Source organism: Chionomys nivalis, chromosome 18, assembly GCF_950005125.1.
Source record: "Chionomys nivalis chromosome 18, mChiNiv1.1, whole genome shotgun sequence".
NCBI classification, from domain to species: domain Eukaryota; kingdom Metazoa; phylum Chordata; class Mammalia; order Rodentia; family Cricetidae; genus Chionomys; species Chionomys nivalis.
The window spans coordinates 57,098,717-57,114,652 of NC_080103.1; positions in this window are offsets into that span (position 1 = coordinate 57,098,717).

Genomic DNA, 15,936 nt, shown 5'->3' on the forward strand with positions numbered 1-15,936 from the left:
CGTGAATGTGTCATATTTAGGGCTAAGAATCACCTATAGAGAGTATATGAGATGCAGAAGCACATGGCTTGTATATATTTTAAACTATGATTATTTTTGTGCAAATGCAAAGATGTTATGTTGTGCAATTGTTGACATTTTAAATGTTCCAGGGAAAACTACCCAGGGATATCAGCAGAAACACCTTACAATAGAGAATGGGGCTTAGCTTTCCAAGTTGTTTATAATTAGTCAAATTTAGTGACTAGTCACCATGCCTAAATTTTCTAGAAGTTTACTTTCTTAGATTCTCTGATAACTTACTGAAGTGGTCTCAAATTATAAACCAATAAAATAAATGAATTACCAAAACTAACAGTGAATAAAATTATACTCTATTTTCTGTTTAAAATGTGTTCCATTATATATTAGTAGAACATTTGCTTTGTATACATTCATTAGACAAGATTAATCATTCTTTCTGCAAAATCTAGCATCTTGATATATTGCATTAAATGTTGGATTTATTAAGCCATTAATGCAAATGCTTTTAAATTTCTTTTTAATATGTACAAAATACTGTCCATCTAATTCTTTGAAATCATTTCATTAACTATTAATGGTATCTTATTGAGTAGAGACTAGGCAAGTTTCAATCAAAAAGTACTACATAATAATAAAGAAGTTGTTTCTATTTATTTTCTAACTCATTTGAAAGTGCAGTCATGCTGTAATTGAATCAACAAAATTATTTTTAATTTCTAAAACAGATCATCTGATACAAAAAATATTCAATTTATTTTTCTCACCAAATGAAAGTAGCAATTTAACTTAATTAAAATACATGAAAATTTGTTTATCCACTGCTAGAGACCAGAGGCAAACATGAAAAATAATAACTATGCCATTTGAAAACTATATTTTTGCTAACGAAGAATTGATATCACAATACTTGTACTGCTTGGACAATATTTGGGAAGATTATAAATAAGCCAAGAATAAACTGGTAATTATTTCTTAAACATTGTGTACTTCACATTTATTTCCAGAAAACAATGACTCTCTTTTAGACTAAATATTCAATATCCTGAAAACAAGGAATAGATTAACAGCTAGAAGAAAACTGCATTTCATGTTAGAACCCTTTCTGAGCTGTCTCCCACTATAAAGAAAGTAAATTATAGAAAAAACTGTGTGATAAAATAAGAATATTGACCTTCTAACGACTTTGAGGAAGAATTCCAGAAGACAAACCTCACCTTGACTGTGATTTAAGCTTTCTTTTGGAACTGTGCCTTCATTTTACTGGCATATAAAAGCTCACATCATCATTTCTAAATAGAGTTTCCACCGTAATGGGTTATTAATATTGCCAGTGCTGTTGACTGAGAATCTGAATGGGCGTGAGTGCACTGTAAATTTAACACTAAGTATTAACTGACTGTCACCGAAAGCTGTTGCATATGAGGGAAGTCATCCTCCATGTTCTGAGACACTAGTGACTTTATTGGCATCTTCTTTTTGGTCTTTCCCACCAAAAGGCTTTTAAATTTATATAATAAAAAGGAAATGAACTGATCATTACAACAAATCTGGGCTCAAATTAATAATGTGGAAAGCGTAGATTATATTAAGCACAAAACACTATAAATTCCACTTTAGTGTGTTATATATTTTAGAAATGTATAACAATTTCATAAAAAATACAATTTTACAAACTAAAAATTCAAGTTCTGAGTATGAAATTATGTAAAATTCAAGATGTGAACATAAAATTAATACTAAGATCATATTCTAGATTGTCTCTGGCATTGGCTAGGTGGGATTTTACTAAGTACATTGTTAGTTTCTCCAAGACTATGTAGAATTTTGAAAGATTTTCTACTCTTTGTGATCAAAGCCTGTGTTGTACAACAAGTGAAGTTCATACATATATTGTTCAGATATTAACAAAATAATTGCTTAATGGCTATTGTATGAAATACAATAAAAAAAAACCCAGTGGTGGGATTTGTACCAGCAGCAATTTTTAATTGGGATATTGTAGAGAGAATGTTTGGGGAGGAATAAGGTTAGTCCATCTGCCTGATGTTGTGTTCTCTGCTCTCTTAGGTATTTGGGGCTTAACTGTTTCTTCTCTGTTGGATTTCTTCCTCACTCTTATCTCCTTTCTTTAAGGTTCCTTTCTTCCAAGAAGTGATTACAGCATCCTCTCCTTATTTCCTACCATGTTCCTACTGCCATCAGATTCAAGATACTTAATACCTATGACTTGCTTTTAGACTCTCATGGAGGTTGTCTACACATGAACAATGGGAGGAATGATGTTCTCAGTAAATTCTAGGAAATTTAGACATTTAACAGAGTGTTGGGAAGTGTTACATGCAGGAAAGCCCCAAGGTTGAATTACCCTCCACTGGGTGAGTGGATAAGTAAAATCTATAGTTCTTGTGTTTCTTGGCTTTCTAAATTCTCCACTTCCCAGTGTAATTTTCTGAGCTCTTCTCAAATATTTCTGATAATTATTTACATTTATTATCAGCTTTGGCCTTTCTCCTTCATCATGAGATAATTTTCATTGGGCAATTGTTCACATGTGCTTTGGCCATTTCAAGACCTCTCCCCTGGTGAAACTTTTTCTGCTGTTTCTGTTTCCACTTCGGGAATGTTGCTGGCCCATTGTGCATCCCACACATCAGTGCTGCTGTTTGCCTCCCTTTGCTATTTTGGGTCTAACTCTCACTTATCCCTTGTTTCATGTTCTTTATCATGACCCTAAGTCAGCCACTTAGGATGTGGTTACCAAAGGAGATGAAGTAGAAAAACAAATTTTGTCCAATAGTAACTTTAAAATAGTCCACAGTGCTTTTTACCACTACCTCATTGCTACTGAAAGACTATCACACCAGACGCACCAAACATACAAAACTGTATCCTAGAATTTTGCTTTCTTTTTTTTAATTATTATTATCATTATTTTTTTACTTTTTTTATTCTTTTTTAATTAATATTTCCACCTGCTCCCCGTTTCCCATTTTCCTCCCCTCCTCCCAAATATTGCCCCCTCCCCCCACTCCCCTCCCCCTATCCCCACTCCTCTTCTCCACCCCCCACACCATTCCCCCTCCCTCTCGATACTGAAGAGCAGTCCAAATTCTCTGCCCTGCGGGAAGACGAAGGTCTTCTATCTACGTCCAGGAAGGTGAGCGTCTAAACAGGCTAAGCTCCCACAAAGCCAGTTCATGCATTAGGATCGAAACCTAGTGCCATTGTCCTTGGCTTCTCATCAGCCTTCATTGTCCGCCATGCTCAGAGAGTCCAGTTTCAACCCATGCTTATTCAGTCCCAGACGAGCTGGCCTTGGTGGGCTCCCAATAAATCAGTTCCACTGTCACAGTGGGTGGGTGCATCCCTCGTGGTCCTGATTTCCTTGCTCATGTTCTCTCTCCTTCTGTTCCTCATTTGGACCTTAAGAGCTCAGACCGTTGCTCCAAATTATTAAATTTATCCTTGTACTTATTTCCTGAAGATATTCAGAACACTGACTAACAAACTTAAATTTCAAATTTCCTCTTTTTATCTAGTATAAATCTCTGGTTTTAGTATTTGAGATCTTGGCATAAGACAGAAATTTGCTCTCATGATAACTTCTTCTTGCATTAAAAATGTCTGCATCTAACATCAAATGTGAAATTTTTGTTATGAACCTGTTTATGAAATTCTGTTCATATTCTTTTCCTTTTTTTATTCCCCTGAAAATGTTTCAAAGTTTAATACCAGCCTGAAAAAATTTCACAATTTGTCTTTCGCAACAAAAAGTACTGTTGATATAAGGCATTGTGTCTTTGTTCCCTGAGTGTGATTTAGATATCACGTTGGTTTTAACCAAACTCAGCCAGATGAAGATCTTTAAAAAGTATGATATATGCTTTTGGTGTCCTTGAAAAATTGACTCTATAAAAGTATTTATCATTGCTATTTAATGTATTGTTTCCATTATAAATTCCCTACTTCTATATGAGATAAAATAGACTATAAACACATTTACATAATTTGTCTACAACTGTAAAATACTTGCTTAGTTTGTTGTGTCTTAAAATTTGTTCTATTAATAAGTAATGTAATTACATCACAATAAGAATTATTTTAGTTAACATGATAAACATTTTATTCTGTCATTCTATTTCTTATGTTCTAATTAACAATTCTAGTTTCTATGAAAAAGAAAAAAATATTATTTCAAACAGAAACAAAGCAGAAATTAACTACCCCTTTGTGATATCTGATTTACATAGATTAACTATGAAAGCAGTTTGATGTAATTTACCAAACTGCATGACACCTGGGCCTATTAAGTCTGGGTAGATGAGCTTTTCTATGATTGGTGGGTACTGTTATAAAAACCTGTCCCTAACTGGACAGGAAAATAGTTGATGACAGGACAAATTTATTCTGACAATGAAAGCACTATTTTAAAGCCCATGTACCAATGATGGTGGCCCACTATTATCCTCAGAGAATATGATGGATAAAATACTAGGTTTTAATATTTAGATTTATCATTTAAAATATGTGTTCTCAGAAAAACACTGACTTCTTAGATGTGCATTCTAGACATTGCAATGCCCACCTTCTTTCAGAGAGCAGAACTGTTTTCTTTTGGTTTCTTTTCATTGTGTCAAATTCTATAATAATTTCTGGTATGAAAGTATCTTACACATATAAATAGTGTTGAAAATACTTTACTGGAAGATGATATCATTTAGAAAAGTGCAATAGAAAATTCTATGATGTCATTTCAGAGAGTTAATATCAGTTCATTTGTAGGGTTCTTATGGAGCTTTAATATGATACTATAAAATTATTAGGACAGTCAGTGTTGTACACAATTGCATAGGGTTAATAATGTTCATTTAATGTAAAATTCTTTCATAGTTACTATTAATTTTATATGAATCATGATATCTATACAGACCTGAAACTACATTAATTACAACATTGTTTGACCGATAACTTAGGCATATATCTAGCTAGCTCTTGTATCTTAAACTAACCCTTTTATATTAATTTCTGTTACTGAAAAGGTTCTGGGCATCCTCCTCCTTTGGCAGCTACATGGCATTTCTCTGACTCCACCCACTCTCTCTTTATATCTCTGTTTTAGTTTCACACTGGCTTTATTCTGTCATGTCACAGGCCAAAGAAACTTCTTTATTAACCAATGGTAATAAAACATAATCATAGCATACGGAGGGAATCCCACATCTCCCCTTTTCTCTCTAAATAAAAAGAAATGTTCTTACTTTAAAATAGCAACATTACATATACAAAAGTTATTAAACAAGAATTATAGTTACAATATTTAATCTATTTACATTTGGCAAATTAAGGAAAATACTCTATTATCTATCTTATTTTGTGAATTTAAAGGAAAATTGTAAATATAACTGTCTGTCTTCAACTCCATAAAGACTCCAGAAGGATATAATATTACCTAAGTAAACAGAAAGTACATTGTAAGCAACTTCCAAAACTTTAGAACTGACAGAGACATCTTATTGCCTAGACAGTCACCCCAAGTTTTGTAATGCTGGGGCATCCATCTTCAGCCTACCAGCCCATAGTATCTGGTTGACTTTTCCATGAAGTAGAAAATTTAAGATCTGTTTTGTCTTGTCATGGCAAATTTTATCAGTTGCTTTCTTCTGTGTCCTGCAGAATGTCTGGCAGTTTCTTCTGTGAAGATGGAACGCTGAAGGACTATCCCATTATTTGGGAAGTTCAGCAATCACTTTTCTGTGAGTCTTGCATGTCCAGTTCATACAACATACCATCAATAAGGCCAGGTAAGAGCAGTTTCTTGCCAAATGGCTAGCCTTGTCACATTGAAGGCAATATTCATAACAAGTTTCTTCAATGCCCATTGACCTCTCTGAAGTAACTGGTGCTGTCAGAAGTAGACATGTCTCACTGTTGAAGAAAGTCTAAGTTCATAAAACCTTTTTAAATGCCATATTCTGTAGGCCTTTGGAAGGTTTGAAGAATACATATCCATCTGAAATATACCTTTGTACATCTAGAAAACCTAACGTGACTACAAGTTTTACTATTATAGATGAGTATTTATTAATCCAAAATTTTTACTTATACATTACATTTTTAAATGAGCTATATAAGATTATATACCTTAAATAAGATTAGAAATATATATATACTCAGTGTAGCAAATTGACTTTAAATTTGTATCAATATACCAAGATCAATATCAATGCAAAGTATTCATCTCTAAATCACCTTATTACTTTTCTCATTTGGTAAGTTGTTCATGTATAAAAGCATACAAAAAATTTGGTACAGTAGGAGGAAGAGAGAAAATAAACTATCTTAAAAGTATTGCGATTCTGTAATTTAGAATTATATATATGTATATATTTATATATTCTTATGATAATCTGACTTGAAAGATTTTTTTTAATTGTATGAGGCGTTAAGCCTTTATTTCCTAGTGATCATTGCTATTACTATATGTATAGTTCTCAGAATTTTAGATTAATCAGTGAATTAATAATTTATTAATTTAGATTAATTAATAAATAGAAGCGGTATGGGCCATTTTTTAGTTATACCATTTTCACATTTTGAAAATAATAAAGATAATCCCTGAGACTCTCAAAATCCTGTATCTGAAGGTTAGAAAATATTATAATATATATTATTTTTTAAGATATAAATGTTATTTCTACTGCATGTACTGATTTTTTGGGGGAACCTATTCTATTTGGATGGATACATTGATCAGCCTAGATAAGGTAGAGAAGGCCTTGCCTTTGCCAAAGCAATGTGCTTTACCTCCTCTGAGGATTGGATGGGGTGAGGTGGAAGGAGGGGAGGGAGTGGGAACTTGGATTGGTATGTATAATGAAAAAAAAGATAGTCTGGTTTTTGTTTTGTAAAGAAAATTTAAAAAGGAAAAAAGATATAAAAGTACACACAAGTGCATGACTACTGAACTGAAGAATTGGCAATCTATAAAGATAAAAGGTTATCTATAACTATTTACCTCAATACAATAGCAAACATACTTTCAATTGTATTGGCCATATTTAAATTCTAACATGCCACATGTACTAGTGGTTGCCACATATACAACATAGAGTCCATCTTCACCACAAAATCATGAATCCTTATTGGACAGTGATGTTATAGAGGTATTTGCTTAGAGTAATAAAACATATGAATAACTGCAATATTCACCATTTTAATATCTTTAACTTGAAAACATTCTCACAAGTTCATGTTTTAATATCTGTTGCTGCTGTTCATAGTTTGGGAGAACTTTGGGATTTATTTTCTAGCTATATAGATAGGACACAAAAGGCAGGCTGTTGAAAGATAGATATGATCTTACTGCTCTTTTGACTCCATAATTTGCCAAGATATTAACAGCTTCTCTCACACAGTTCTTCTGCCATAAAATCATCAATTCAACTCACTATGATTGGTTGTAGCTCTCTGAAACCATGGTCCGAACTTGTGTGGAAGCTTGATCCATTCAACCAAAGACTTTTGGAGTGATTTGCTATGGGTGTAGTTTGGCCTGAGTCAAATGACCAACTAATTATAAATAATATTAAGCCTTTAAATTGTTATTATGTAAGTGATTGTGGTGGCCAGCAGGCAGGAGAGAAACTAGTCCATGAAACCAGGCAGGATATAGAAGAGCATCCAGCTACACAAAGTGAGTTCTTCCTCTCTTAATTTGTGTCTGTAACACTAAAGTAATTGTTTTAATACTCTATAATCATATCATTTCTAATATAATTTCAGTGTATGTGCTTGTGTGAAATATAATAAGCTTTTCCTTATGTTCTCATTATGTGCTAATCATTTAATCCTTTAAAATGTATTTTCATTTTATTTATATTTTTGAAAGGGTCTTTCTCTCTCTTGTGTGTGCATGAAATGTAGTTACCTATGAAGGACCAAAGAGGTCATCAGATCCCATGGAGATCAAATTGCAGAGAGTTTGGGGTGCTAGAAATGAGTGACTAGAATTAAGCTAGGAATCCTTTATTAAGATCAAACCCCCATACCTTCTGAGTCATCTCTCATAGTCCATAAATATTATTTAAAAGTTGTATTTGTATCAATATTAATAAAGATCCCTACCTCCTTCTTTTAATTTTATATATATATATATATATATATATATATATATATGTTTTATGCTCATTTGGTGTCATAAAATACCTAAATTGTCTTTAACTTTATATAAGTTTGAAATAAATTACTCAGCTTTATATTTATTTTTTTTATTCATTCTTCTCTCATGCAATACATCCCAATCACAGCCTAACATCCTCTACTCTTCCTAGTCCTCTCCCAAAATTCTCTCTCCCCCAGATCCACTGCCCCTCCTTTTCACATTAGAATAAGAAGAGATTTCCCAAGGGTATCAACTGAACACAGCATAAGAAAATGAATAAAACTAAGTCTATGAAGGCTAGACAAGGCAACCCAGTAGAAGAAAAAGAGTTCCAAGAGTAAGCAAAAGAGTCTAAGAAACTTCCAATTTTAGGAGTCCAACAAAAACTCCAAGCTAAACAATCAGAGCATGTATGCAGAGGGCCTAGTATAGATCCATACAGGTTCCATGGTTATTGCTTCAGTCTCTGTGAGCCCATAAGTGCCCGGCTTAGTTGATTCTGTGGCAGTGGTATTGTGGTATCCTTGACACCTCTAGATGCTACAGTCTTTCCTCCTGTCTTTCATGGGGTTCCCTGAGTTTCACCTAGTGTTTCATTGTTTAGTCATTGTCTGGCCACTCGCATGAGCTCTGACCCACCATTGCCTCAGCACATCTTGGAAGCAGGACAGTTGTGGGTTGAAGGTTTTGTGGTTGGGTTGCTGTGCCATTACTAGGAGTCTTTGTTAGGGTCACCCTCATTGGTTCCTGGAAGTTTTGATGGCATTAGGTTTCTACATCTCCCTCTGAATGCCCACCCATTCCAGCAGTCTCTCCCCATACTATCACCCTCCACCACCTGGTCTTACAATCCACCACTTGATCCCTCCTCTTCCCATCCACAACTATTCCTAGTTCACCCACTAAGAATTAGTAATTTTCTAACACAACACTTGAAAAGAATTGAATGCATCTTGCCTAAATTTGTGAGCTAGCCTTAGATGGAAAAGGACTGGACATATACCACAGAAAATATATGTTATAAAGTTCATTAATGAATTATTGGAGCAAACTAAATTTAAACAACTCAATGTTAAAAATATGCCCACATTTCCTACTACAGACTGAGAATTTGTCAATAGGATTTTACTAAGAAATTATGGTACACAGACACTTAGGAAATTGGACCAATATGTAAAGTTCACTTAACTCTACTCTTAAAAAAAAACTGGAGAAGTAGCATTAAGATCAATCTAATTTTAGAGCAAAGATAGCCACATTATAATCAAGGACATAGTCACCACATGTTCTCCCATACTGTGATTTCTATCTGTTTGTTTAAGTTGTCAGATTTTTAATCCAATTATTGCTTATAATTTAATTGTCTTTATAATTTGAAAATATATCTACATACCCAGATACAGAAATACCATTATACATAATGATATAATATTTAACAGAATTAGTGTTGCTTTTGTAATTACATGTATTTCATGCTTGGTAGAAAGGGTGGTTGTGTAGCTGACAGAGTTCCTGTGCAGACCAGAAGACAATCTGCATAAGTCATTTTTATCCTCCTAATATATGGTTCCCAATTAATAAACTCAATTAAGGAGGCTTTGTGGTAAATGCATTCTCTCCTGAGCCATCTTGCTTGTGAGAGAAATTAGAATCACTTTTGAAGATAATATTTGATTATTTTCATGACGAAAGATGAAACTTAACTGTTAGTCTCACTATTTTCTTCCAGAGAGTCCCATAAGACAACAAAACAGTTCTACAGCGCTCTAATTCAGTGACCCCTACAAACCAATCTGGACAAGACTGGAAAATAGTACAGAGGGATTCTGGAGAGATTTGTGTCTTAGTCAGGCTAAGTAAATGCTTGCTGAGCAACAGAAACTGATTCGTTTGTAGAGACACAAGTGAGTGAAGTTTTCTGGAAATTCTCAGGTGAATTTTTCAAGAACATCTTAATAGGAGCAGTGAATTCTGCCTCATAAGTACAAAATTCAGCTCTCATTGGAGGTTTGGTTGAACAAATATAAAAGAAGAACATTCTAAATGCCTGGGCATAACAAGATTGAGTTTGTTTCCTGGGTAACAGATGATTACTCAGAATCACGTGGTTTTAAGCAATCTTGAATGTCATTGTGCTCAAGAAGTGAAAATAGCCATGAGGATTTCAGGCAGCAAGTTCTGTAGAGCCTGAATTTTAGAACACAGGAGCTGAAAAATCCAGGGAGCCAGGAATTGCCAACATTCCTTGAGGGTTTTTAACAGCACCCTACAACTGTAGTCCAGGAAATATAAAACCTAAAACCCAATCGTTTCCCCTTCTCTACATACATTCATGATTTGTCCTCCTATCTGTAAAAGAAACAGAAATAACAGAAAATAAAACTTATTTTCTTATTTATACAAAGTATCTGAGCCACAACTAGACACCAGGTACTGGTAGAAGGTTTCTAGACAAAGATGTTTTTAGTTCTTGGAAGATGCTAAGTCAGAAATAGTTTCTCTGTGGTGTCAGATCACAAGAAAGGGGGCAACCTGAGCTTGTCAAGATGTGGGCTTTGCAAAGTAAGGTGTTTCTTCTTCGTGTTAGATCTGCACATACAGACCTTTCAACAAATTTGCTACTTGTATAAACAAAATTATTTTCTAAGATGGTTGTCTCAAAAATGACTGTCGTTGGTCCAAATGGGAAGTGCATGAAAGAAAATAGACAGCCATGAGCAATTCAGCATTGTTACAAATAGGAAGGAGATACAGGGAAAACATGAAGGCTCGTAGCATGTGCATGATCCCAGGCCCTGAAAGCCCACTCAAACAATTTCTGTCCACTTTCTCCAAATTCAAAGTCATTTTCTTTAATAGAAAAGAATGACAAGGATGTTGCAGAAGTCTGTGTTCTTGCTGCCATCTCTACATAGTAACATTACACGGCTTTACTTAGAAACAGGCACATTTCTTCATTATTTGAGTTCTGCTTGTCTTGCAAAGATGTGCTTGTTTCATCACCCCTACTGCTCATTTCATTAAGCATTTTGCTCTATAAATATTTTTTTCTTCTTACATTTTCTTGTAAAATTATTTACTGTTGAGTATGCCATTTCTTTATATGTATTTACTTTTATTCTTTGTAAAAAGTTCTTATAAAATCTTAACTGCCCCAAAAAGTGCATGTAAATGTTTCTGGACGTCCACACTCATTTGGTAATTCTTCATAATTCTGAACATTATTTTCAGAATTTCTGTTTCTTATCATTCTACCATTTTTCAAAAATTTCCATTATAGGATTCTACTGTCAGATAACTAATATTTTATATATTTTCTTCTGACAGTTTGGTAAATTACAGAGTACATGTAATGCTATGAGATAAATTTTTGATGTTAATAGAGTATAATTTAGGTGAATAATCCCTGTTCAAATTTCCAGCCAACTGGAAATTTAACAAGCTTTTCTATTCACATCAGCTAAACCCATTTTCTTCTTATAGAATATGACTACCATAAATACGTTCAAAGTTGTATTAAATTATCATTTTTGTTTCCTCCCTTCATGTCAGTTCTGTCACAAATTTTCTGCATGTGGCTAGGTAGTCTTTTGTGTTTTAATTTTTTATGTGTACTTAACCCTTTAAAAATCAGTATTCATAAGCTTGAATTCATTCTTTCACCTGTCATTTATTATTTCCCTATTGTGATATTTATTCTTAAATTCCCCCAAACTATTATTATTCATTAGTCCTTCCTCTTAGAATATTGCTTTATCAGACTCTTTTTTACGTCACTCATGATCTGTGGTTTTTAAAAATTATTCATGGTGCCAATTTTATTTGTCATTGAATAATTTTTAGCAATTATCAAAGTTATCTAAAATTTTATTTTAGAATGAATCATCATTTTATTTGGGTCCAAATACATAACAAATTTTCATGAATTAAGATTCATCAATATATTTTTTGTATAAAGGCACACAAATATTCTAAATAAAATATACTTGCTTAGTTCGAGTAATCATGCATATGCTAAATAGTTTCTCCTATGGAGATGTGGCTGAAGTGCTGTCAAATAGCTGCAAATTCCCGTTGTGTGTATGTATTCATTTCTACCCATAGAAAGAACAAGTTAGTACAGTTTTTGTTGTGGAGAGCATTATTTTCAAACTTTTATGAACAAATCTATTGAATAAGCCACAAAACACTCCAGTGAGAGGGCGAGTATGTCTGAGGTGTGACATCTGTCTTCTTCCAGTTCAGAGTAAGAAGTCCTACTTCGTGGTTCTTCATATGGAAGCCAACATCTGTGCTTCCTGGAATTCAGCTCTTGAGCTGTGGACTCACAGCAACGACACCCTTCATCCTCCAACTCACAGAATGTAGAATGTGGGATACCATTAACTTTATGATCCCGTAAGCTAACTTCATACTTTAGTTCTGATTACATAGGTATATATTCCTCATGGTTCTCCTGATATATGTTTAACCAGGAAGAGACATTATCTACTTATAATATAACATCCTACTGAAATATCCATAGTTTTAATATATTGTTTTTTTATTCTTGGGGGGCTTTAGTACTGAAAAACAGGACACCAAAAATTGACATTTCACAGCTAGTCTTTGTTAGACGTTTGCCATATTACCTATGTGGATGCAATTTAACACATATGCCTAATACTAAATTCATATTTAAAGTGGGCATTTCTTCTACTAATGTCCTTAATAATAGGCATTTTTAGTCTAGACCCAATCAAAATAGTTCATTTGGCCCACTTGGCTAAATAATTTACATTTTCACTCAAACCTATGGTGAAGTTCTACTATACCAGTTTTCCTAACCAAGTTCATTAATTCCCAATTCTCAATCTATGGAACATATTGTGAGTGTGTGTGTGGTATACGTGTGTGTGTGCGTGTATTATATTATATACGTTGTCCCCATATATAGAAATTATTCATTAAAATATCATACTTTTGAAATTCCTAGATACTACAACTGTGTGATAAACATTGACCTTGCTGTTGTGTGGTATGGAATTGTGTATGTCGGGAGATGAATGAGCACAGCACTGCTCTTTTCCACATTAACATCTTCCAATTAGAAAACAATGTGCCTCGAAGACTAGTTGCTTTGAAATTACATTGTGAAGTATTTTATGTTTTGATTGCTGAAAATACATTGATTTTGATTATGAAAATACATTGTGAAATATTTTATGTTTTGATAGCTGAAATTATAAGACAAATGAGCAAGACTAATCTACCATCTAGTATAGAACGTAGGAGCATTTTTCAAGCTGTTTAGCTTATGGGTTTGATTTACATTTTTTCAGAAACCACCATATTAACAAAAAGATAGTGAAATAATTAAAGTAAAGTATAAGAATATTGGTAAAATGGAGTATTTAGCTAGTCCAAGTCATGAAAAATAAGACCCTGGGTTCGACTCCAGTGGAAAACAAAATAGAATCAAATGAAACCTTCGGGACAAATACTCTGAAATTAAATCAATGGATTCTGCCCAATATTTGTGCCTCATCTATGGTGTGTAACTAATTATCTGTAGGTTTTTTTGCACTGAAATAAGATAAGGCTTTATTTTCACTCTAAAACATGCATGCAAAAGGAAAAGTTTTTAGGAAATTAATTTTTACACAGGAAATCACTTCCCTCTCTTCTGCTGGTAAACTGTTTCATATCCATATGTGAGGCAGCTGGTATATTAGAGAAAAATACTAGTTTGCTTTTGATTTTCAGTTGATAATATTCAAAGTCTGGTGTATGATGCTTTACTCCTTTGCTCTTTTAGCTTTTTGTCTTTTGAAAGACCTGCCACCCAGCTTCCAAATAAATTACATAGATGTTTATTCTTGTGAATGCCCAGCCCCAGCTTGGCTTGTTTCTTGCTAGCTTTTCTTAACTTGAACTACCCCACCTATCTTTGTCCTCGGGATTTTAATCTTTTTCTATTTCTGTACACCTTTTCTTTCCTTCTTACTCTGTGACTGCCTGTGTTGCTGCGTGTCTGTGTGACAGGCTTCTGAAGTCCTCCTCCTTCCTCTCTCATTTTCTCTTCTCTTTTCCTTCATATTTCTCCTCATATTTACCTTATCTGCCTGCCAGCCTTGCCTATTTTTCTCTCCTGTCTTGCTATTGGCTGTTCAGCTCTTTATTAGACCATCAGGTGTTTTAGACAGGCACAACAGCACAGTTTCACAGAGCAAAACAAATGTTACATAAACAAAAGTAACACACTTTAAAATAATATTCCCAACAGAAGTCAGTAAAATTGTATATTGTGATGTTTAGGACCCAGCCTTTTTAAGAATCAAGGAATTTTATATTTTTCTTTCACTTAATTTGTGATGTTTGAAGAAAGGATATTTTTTTTCTGTTCCTCATCACAGTGCTAAGAAAATGATTATGAAGAGTGAGTGTGGTCATGTACAGAAGAAAAGTGCCTAGACCATTGGCTTGAATCAAAACGGTAAATTCATACTCGGCTTCTGGGGTGGGGGAATCGCCAAGCTTGTTTACTTATTTACTTTTGAATCTAAAATAATATGGTGGAACAGAGAAAACTGTGAGTCATAACCAAACCATTTCTGTGGTATGCACAGAGAAAAAGACATTGTTTTGTAGCAAATGCAGAAGTTCAGGTGAAAAATACACACTCTTCAAACATTATTAGGAAGATTAGATACTTCTATTTAATCAGTAACAGGTGTTTACTAGAAGAAGCCTACTAGAGATCTAGCAATGTTGTCTAAATGTGAGATATAGCAGAAAAGAGACTAAATGTTTTCTTAATGTTTAAGTTATAACCAAGGGTGATGAAAAAGTGTAAACATGAGAAGAACAGCAAGTTTTCCACAGAGTGGAAGATGATGGTAAGCTTTATAGGGATTGTAAGAAGAAACAGAGAAAATATGGACTTACAGAAGTAAAAAACTGTTTTAAATTCTTTATAAGTATGACCTCAGATGAACTGGTCTCATAGGGAAGAAGTTGAATGAAGCTTTATTGGAATTGAATGTAAGGTAAAGCAGTTCTCGGCTCTGTTCTGGACTCAAGTAAGCAATACCCAAGAATCTATATAGACAGAAGAAGGGCTGCAGGGTAGGTGTGGTCAAACAGGCCTGAGGCACAAGATCCAGGAGAACTCTACAGACCTTAGAAAGGAATTTGGAGCTACATATAGCCTTTGCCAATACTAAGATTTAAAGCACTGAAGTGAAACAAGATGCTTTAAAATACACCCATGGAGTTCGGATGAGGCTGTGCAGGTAAGGGCACAGATTGGTCCAGCTGGTCATTGAGAAGATAGACCCTGGGCTAGTTCACAAGAGCGTAATATGTGCATATAGAAGTCAGCCAGTCCTACAGTTCAGATCATCTTATTAATCAGTTTATAATTATCTTCTCATTTAAAATACATAAAAGCACATTTTATTTACATTTTGCTTTTGCTTGATTTTTTTTCCATTGGAGTAAATATTGACACATAAGGTAGCCAATGATCTTCATTCTTATTGTTCTTCAGAAATTGTTGTAGTGAATGTTTTTTAAATAGTGATTTCAGATTGGATTCTACATTGTAAGAGTTAGCCTTCCTTCCTTCTTCTTTTTCAATAGCCCTTCAGTTTTGTTAAGGCAGTCATGGTTACTATAGGACCACTAACCCTCGGTTGGAGTGTTCTCTCATAATGTTCCCTACCTCAGCTGGTAGGTTCCTGTTGTAAATGTTACAGCACATATACCAA